The sequence below is a fragment of the Glossina fuscipes genome, unplaced genomic scaffold, assembly GCF_014805625.2.
Source record: "Glossina fuscipes isolate IAEA_lab_2018 unplaced genomic scaffold, Yale_Gfus_2 219, whole genome shotgun sequence".
Lineage (NCBI taxonomy): Eukaryota > Metazoa > Arthropoda > Insecta > Diptera > Glossinidae > Glossina > Glossina fuscipes.
In genome coordinates this window covers 165,997-174,985 of record NW_023998562.1, presented here as the reverse complement: position 1 = coordinate 174,985, position 8,989 = coordinate 165,997, and positions in this window count along the sequence as shown.

The following is an 8,989-nucleotide window of genomic DNA, read 5'->3' as shown; positions in this document are numbered from 1 at the left end:
GGAAATTTCATGGCCATCATTATTTGTTGGTTGGAAATTTAAATCGAACACATATAAGCGAACGTTCACAATAATATTTATTGGTTTCCTTATGTTTACAATTGAACTTCAAATGCAACCGTTAAAGGTGATAAGTGTACTAATAAATGCCAAATATCTCACGCAATATAGAAAGTATTGACTAGCGGCGAGCATATATATATATATATGTGCCTTATATAGGATGCCCCAAACTTTACGTATTTGGGGGTTGGAGAACACATATGTGCTTGTCGCAAAACAAACGCGATCTGGCGAAAGTAAACAAACGAATAATTTCTAAATAAGTGAACGAGAAATTTGTTACAAAAGAGGGCTTGTGAAATTCAAGATTCTTTAAGGAAATTGATTAAAGAACTAGGAGAAGAAGATACAGAAGAAAGTCGTCGAAAGCAGAAAAAGAAAGCTGTGACAGAAAGTGAATTATATTCAGAAAAAAACTGAATTATCTGTAAAAGTGAAACATTGCAGCTTGGGAAAGCAAACATCGTTACCTCCCTCTGTGTAGTTCATCGCACTCAAAGAACCACACCACAGACTCCGAAATTAATCCAACTCATATTTGACTGTTTATCATCTCCCAGTCTACAAAACTCAATTAGCAATGTATGTTGAGGCGAAAAAAGATGTACCGTCTCTCTCGCGATGCAGTTTGTTAATTGAATGATTCTGACTGTCTAAGGCCTAATTTTCATTTTACTCTTACTAGTCTTTTAATCTGTTTAATTATTTTATTTTCTTTTAAAATTATAAGAATGCCTTTTTAATACGTAACGCGAATGTACATTCGACGACTCCTTAAAAAGATGAGTTTAATTATTGTTAATTAAATTAGTTATTTAATATTAAAATTTTAATTCATATTTTTCTTTTTCGTCTTAAACACAAATGTCATTATTTTAATTATTCGTATTGATTATTCCTTATATTAAAATGTTTAACTAAATCGCTTTGTTTGTTACTGGCTGGCGAAGTAAGTTTACACATTACACTACACTTCCACCTTACATCACCTACATATTCTTACGGAAATCCCAAATCTAGTCATTTTCTACAACCAAATTTTCATTCGCTAGGCGTCATGCAGCTGCAGATCGATGAAAGCGATTAGTGGAAAGACAGACAGGTAAAAGCAGAGTGCACATTCGCAGGCTCCTCATGCAGCTGCATGCCGATGAAAACGGTTACCAACAAAAGCAGGTTAACGAATTAAATATCAAGTCATAAAATTAGGTGCTAGTAATAGGATGGCAAAAATGTATATAAATAGAATATTTGTGAAAGACAAAAAAGTAGAAAAAAAGTATTTGAGTTAAGCAGTCGAAAGTATTGCCAAAAATAATTTGTAAATAATTCTACATTAAAAGAAATATAATTGTAAAGAAAAAGAACTTTGAAGTGTATTTCTCTTGATCAAAATATCTACGATCTAGTGATACGGACTGTATCTCATAAAAGCGAATTTCGTAACAATATTATAAAAATTCTTTAGGGCAAATTCCTCTTTTGAACCACCCAATTTCGTCGAGCTAGTCAAAACCTGTTTAGAGCCGTTTAAGTATGCTACACATTCACAATGTCATCGACTGATGCGGTTTTTGGCTGGGGCGCAAATACACCTCCGAAAATGGGTCAAGTAATGACTTTTACTGGCGCTCGGTAAACCATTGCTTTTCTAATAAATTGGATGACATTGAAGTGAACGATATCTGCTCTCAACAAGACAGTGTTCGATGGCATACATCCCGTGGAAGGATTCATTGCATAAGACATTGTGTACTCATATAGTCTCTTATTTCGGCGATCAGAAGAACCCCACTAGATTTTTGTTTGTGGAATTATTTAACGTCAATAGACATTTGACAAGCGCACTAACGCCCATGCATTGAAGGACGAGATTCGACGCTGCATCAACGAAGTTCAGCCACATTTAAGCAAAATGGCTACGAAAACTTCGATAAAAGAGGATGTGCGTGTAAAGGCGCGAGGACAATTTTTCCGTCATGCTGTTATATAGCTCTATGTTACGTATATTATTACTGAGTAGAGAAACTACGATTTAAAGAAATAACCCTGTCTTGTATTTGGTTCAAATCTTGCGTAAATTTTGGGATATCCTATATGCAACTAACTAAGTTAGCTAATAACTTATATGTACCAACGAAAAATTAAGTTACTTTATATATATATATAAATTATTATATATAAAACTGTTAGTGCTAACTAAGTTAACTAATCGAAAATTTAACTTTCACCGAGGAAAAGGTCTTACTGTAATTATATAGTAGCGTAGTATATGACTTCAAATTAAATTAACACAATTTAATAACAACCCTGTAAGAAATAATTGAACTTAACAATAATAACCCATGTCGCACTATATTTTGGGCTGAATGTCTTTCGATCCTGGAAACCATCCCTTAGTGAGCCTCAAAAGAAATTCCTTATAGAGTCAGACCGTAAACTTGTCTTATACGCTTTACAATCATTTCCCTCAGGTAAAACTCCCCCTTACATATCAGAAATACTTTATAGCCTCAAATCTGATACATTTTGTTTTCACTTTCCCAGTCACATGGGCTTTCTTGACAACAACACTGCATATAAAATTACATCTTGCAGACCATTTCTTATTAATGATCGTGCTTTGATTCCTGCAGATCTGAGGGCAATCGACAAAAAACATTCAATTCTTCCTTGGCAACAGCGATGGAATAATTCACCTTATGATCGTCACTTATACTCTTTATTTCCACAAATAAATAAAGCTACTTGGTTTATCAATTGCGGACTCAGATGTGATATTATTTGTCTTATTAACAGACTAATGTTTAATCACACGGGATGTAATGCTCATCTGTTCAAAATTAATATAGTGAACAACCAAATGTGCATGTGGAGTCTTACAATGTCGTGATCATATCCTATTTGTCTGTCCGAATGTTACCACTTCTATTCGCTATTCCAAATTTCCCAAATTGAGTATACGTGGTCCCCGTGACCATAACATTCTTGACATTTTCCGTTCTCACAATTTAACAGCTTACTTCACAATCTTTGCTTTTTTTAAATCAAGATATATAAGCGTTTAAAGTCAAATTATGAACTCTCTTTTACACTTTTTTACTCATCAACTCTTTCTTTCACAACGAAATTTACTCGTCACTGTTCTATTCCATGGTATGTGGCGGGCGTGTATATTTTAACAAAAACTAAAAAAAAAATTAACGTGGCGGATATATAAAGACCTTAATCGAATAAACACTAAAATAAATAAACTATAATATTATATATCAAATCTAACCCCAATTTTGCTAAGTCCCAAAAAAGAACTCTTTGTTCACATTAGGCTCTTTTTACACATCTCAGTGAATTTTCAATTGTTGATTTGTTGCATAACAGAAGAAAAAGAAGAAGAATAACAGATTATTTCAAATTAGCTTAACCGAAATGTACTTATTTGAAATATTTATTATTTTTATAAAGTTATTTAAGTTAACTTTGGTTTCCCTGCCGCTTGAATTATCTATAAAATTAAGGTAGGTAAATTAAATGTAAAATTATATTATGTCGAGTTAGTAATAATTTACTAATAACTTTAAAAGAACGTCGCTCGAAGTTCCTAAATACGTGATTATACAAATTCCTTCGTCAAGTTCAAGAAGATTGAAACTGAAGTGAATATTGTTATGAAATTTGCTTTTATGAGATACAGTCCGTATCACTAGATCGTAGATATTTTGATCAAGAGAAATACACTTCAAAGTCCTTTTGTTTACAATTATATTTCTTTTAATGTAGGATTATTTACAAATTATTTTTGGCAATACTTTCGACTGCTTGACTCAAATACTCTTTTTCTACTCTCTTGTCTTTCACAAATATTCTATTTATATACATCTTTGCTATCCTATTACTACCATCTAATTTTATGACTTGATATTTAAATCGTTAACCTGCTTTTGTTGGTAACCGTTTTCATCGGCATGCAGCTGCATGAGACGCCTACAAATGTGCACTCTGCTTTTACCTGTCTGTTTTTCCACTAATCGCTTTCATCGATCTGCAACTGCATGACGCCTAGCGAATGTAAATTTGGTTGTAGAAAATGACTAGATTTGGGATTTCCGTAGCAATATGTTACACAACTTTTTTACGAAATAATTTTTTTTTCCTTATGTATGATGAACACCAGGAAAGTGTTAATATACGTACTTCTTGAATTCTTTGAAATGTGTTAGAACTGTTAGTTTGTTGCTAACTTACACAGATTAATACGAAGACTGCATTTTCTGCAGTTGAGAAGTTTACTTGAAAATTCAATTCGTTTCAGTTGGAACGTAAAAACTAAAATATAAATAACAACTAAAAATTTTATGTATAAAAGAATCGTTGATACCAAGCCAGCAGGGTTCTAGTAGCCTGTCTTACCACTGCCTTGATCGCGAAATAGAAAAGGTGAATCGGTAAGAAAATAGAGAGATATATCATTATAAAATACATCTTTTGTTACAGACTAAGTTTGTCGAACGCTCTTACAGAGACAGGGAGAAATGTTTCTTCATTTGTTTCTTCACTTAGCAAATGTTATATCATCCATTATCAACCCTGAATTAGACTTTCGCACATTGATTTAGTCAGCAAGATGAAAGTTGCATATAACTTTAGATTCATTAAGTGCAACTACTCTCAAGAAAGACGGCTCAAATTGAATCGGGATGGCGTTCCCTATAATTGAATAAATTGATTTCAGCTGACGAAAATGAACGTCAAATAAGGCGTCCTAACCACAACGGCAGTGTAACCAAATCAGAAATTTTTAATTTATTCAAGCACTAAGTAAGCCATTATCTCCCAATCCAAACCAGAACAGCCGTCGTCACTTTTCCGCTAGTAGAAGCGAATTAGCAAGCGCAACATTACCCAAATACACATCCTATTATCGTTCTTAAATAAAATGAAATTGAACTAGCAAGATGAGGATTTCGTTTAAATAAGCAAATAGAATTATGAATTGAAATAAAATTATTATTATTATTATTATTATTTTAATTTTAGACTAATGAATTGAATTCTTAGACTAAAAAAAGAGACATTGAGCACTAGCAACACAGGCTATCGGCTCTAATATAAATAAATGGATATTAGATAATAAGCTTAGTAGTATTAATAAAGTAAAATATTGAATTGATATTCTGTTCTGAAGTTGATTGTAGAATGTTCAAAGGGTTAATCGTTTCAAATGCAATACTTCTAGCCAAGGAAAAGTTGAGGCAGTCGTAGAGAATGTGCTTTATAGTAAGAGTTTGTCCACAACAGCAGATTGGGGGAGAAGACTTCTTCAGGATCCATTGGTGAGTTGCAATTGTATGACCAAGGCGAATTCTCGAAAATGTTTGGATCTTGGTTTTCTCAACATTTGTTGGATATAGAGGTGGAGTTAATTGAGGGTTAATGCAAGAATAGTATTGATGATGGTATTGTAAATTTCCTTCTGCAATTTTCTCTTTAACTTTTCTTCCAATGTATCTTTGGAGATCCAACTTTTCCATGACATCATCCATAATTAGAGGAGCAGAAGCAGCATACTTTGCCGCTCGATCAGCCTGCTCATTTCCCAGTAAACCGATGGGACTTGGTACCCATAACATTTTAATTTTTCCGTCGGGTGTAGTAATTATATTCCTTAATTTGTTGATGGTGCTCCATCTCGAAGTCGAAGGGTTCCGGGTAGCTAGTAATACAGACAAACTGTCAGTAACAATGACGGTTTTGAGTTTGTTTTTATGGGCAAGGTTGGCAGCGTGAAGGATAGCTCTGGCTTCGGTTATGAAAGTTGAAGTGCTTTCGTGAAATATGTGGTTGAGAAGAACCCGTCCTGTAGCATCTACCACCGCACAAGCAGGAGGCAGACCAAGAGATTTTGAGCCGTCTGTGTACAAAAGATTCCAACCAGTATTGTCCAATACTTGGGTTTTCTCAGCTATCAGATTCCTGAAATAAAATTAATCTAATCGATTTCTTCCATTCTTTTTGGGATAAATTGAAATCATCAATATTAGAGATATTGGGGTATTTAGAAAATTTTCGTTTAGTAGCCTGGAATTGTGAAGTGAGCAGCTCGTTCCACCAAGGTTTTGGTGAGTAGGAATCGGAGATTTGGATGTCAGATTTGGCGTTAATTATTTCTCGTTGCAGTGAGCACTCGATAGACTCGACCTGTGGCTCAAGACATATGTGTATAAGATTATTTAGGAGTTTTTTCCTCGAGATAAAATCATTTATCTTGTACGAGGTAATAAAGGTGGTACTAAAGAGAATAGGAAAGTGGTGGCTGTTTCCCAGAAAAATTTCTTTTTTGACCTCCCGTTTGAATGTAAGATTGGTTGCGTTAGTGAAAGTAAGATCCAACACGCTACCACAATTGTTGGTCGTAGAGTGCACATAGGTTGGGGAATTATCATTAAGACAATAGAAATTACTGGCTTCAATGATTTCTTGCAAGGCTTTGCCTTTATTGTTCGATACGGAGTTACCAAAGCAAGGGTGTCTTGCATTGAAATCTCCTGCAATTATGACATTGTGGAAGCTATCGAGCATCTCGCAGAGGCGATTAAAGTCATCCCGGAAAGATTGAATAGGGGTGTTAGGCTTGAAATAGCAAGCAGCAATGACAATATTATTCATTCTATAAAAAATTGCTTATGATCAAGTTTTTTTTTGTTTTTTTTTTTTTTTGGGAAATTTTATGAAAGTGAACGAGTTTCTGTTTTTAAAAAGAATTTTTATTAGGAATCTATTAATGTTTTGTATGTTAAGGTAGGTTTTTATAAAAATTTAGAAAAAAACCAACGTGACAAACATGTATCAATCTTGTTATAATTATATATAATTCTAATCTATTAAATATTATATTACTAAGTGACTGTTAATTTATTTTTATTTTCAATTGTAGCAATGGCTTCATTTTTATATAAATTATATATCCAATTGGGAGCATAGCTCTTAAAAAATGATGCAAGACTTTCTCAACTCTTTAACTGAGCCATATATGCGGCAACTGTATAGAGAAAATAATACTTAAAAAGGCTGTCTGTTAAGACTTTTCGCTATTATCTTACTTCGAATTTCTTATGCTCTTTATCTTCTCCGCAATATCCAAGAGGATATTTACAGCAAGGCTCAGTACTTTAAAAGGCAAGAGTTCCTTATCGACTAGGAAAAAAGAAAAACCCTGGGTATAATTACCTTTTCAGTAGAATGTATCTCCTTTTGGAACGTCTCACCTTTTGGAGCGACTAACATTTTGGATATTCTAAAATCAGCTTCAGAACCGAGTATCAAATCTATATATTACTATTTTAATACTACTAAGCTCATTATCTAATGTACATTTATTTAAATTAGAGGCAATGGCCTGTGTTACTAGTGCTCAATGTCTTTTTTTTTTAGTCTAAGAATTTATTTCATTAGTCTAAAATAATAATAATAATAATAATACTTACATGACCATCCCTCTCCTTCAAACCGCAAACCGATAAAAAAATGACTTAAAGAACCTTTTTGTGTACCCACGTAAAACTCATGATTTTCGGTATAATTTGGATTTTTTACATTGCTGGTTGTCCACTTCATTTTAAATGAAAATAATCTGTGACCTGGGATTAACTTTTGTTTTCGAGATATAGAATGAGCCCAGACATATATGGCTTATATATCCACAGAAAGTTTATCAAATTGTTCACAACATAAATTCAGCTGATCACGGATATAGCGACCTAATCCGGAGGCCATGTATAGTCGGAGAAATCTTACCTCGTGGTATTTAAGTTTAAGGTTTTGGAGATTCTTAAATACTTCTCCATTGAGCCCGAACCGTACGTAGTCTTCTTCGGGCTCTTCTTCTATTTCACAATCCAGGAGATTTGTTATCTTTGTTTTGAATCCGGTTTTGTATTTGAATAACTGTAGATTGCTCAAGCGGTTGGCCAACTGCACGATTTCGGGGGGCGATCTGGTCTTCTTTCGAATCACTTTGCTAATATTTATAAAGAACGCCTCAAGGAGGTCTTGGCTTACCCTGAATGAAGTGAAAGTTGTATCAGAGTAAGCCTTCGTTAAATCTTTCATTAATTTTGAAAAGTTCACGAAGCTGGTTATTGTCTTGAACAATTTGAAGGTCCTCTTTGCCATTTCAGTCTCGCTTTTGAAAACACCTTCCTTCATTCGCGCTTCCAGGATGCCTGTCGTGGGGTTGTTGAAAAATTGCATCAACTCTGGAAGATACCAGGGAACTCCACCGTTTACAATGGCGCCTCGAAGAATCCAAAATTTGCTGGTGGGGTCTTCGAGCTTGTACAATTTGGTCAATATTGAATAGTCGTACTCATCTTTCAATTTCGCACCATTATCTTTTAGATTCTTCAGGATGTGTATATAATCGTATAAGTGCACTATGCTACTCGGTAGTTTTCCCATAAACTTACCGCACGCGTTATTCCGGTCACGCACTACAGCCCGCACGTCCAGCCCAATTTGTTTTACCATGTCTATGTTCTTCAAAATTAATTCTTCTAAAACATTGGATTTTGACGGGGGGGAGGGTTTACGCTTAAAATGAGGTTGAAAGCCGTCGCCAGGCTTCTTACGCCGAAGACAAGCATTGTTTTGTGCGGGTAGGTTTCCTTCTGCTTGCCGTCAACGTATTGGCATCCTATTAGCGTATCGGTCCTCCGCGTATACACTGCCAGATTGTTTGTGAACACTTCGTCGAAAGACATTTGTACTATTTTGTCTTCAGTCGTCAAACACTTGACGACTTTCCGAAGTTCTTCTATATCCGCCACCACGTTATCAGGTTTGGGTTCCAGCTGGGCTTCAAAAGCTGCAATCGGGGGTTTTAGTATTTCCATATCGGCGTTGGCTTCTTCCAGCTGGGCTGCATACGCTG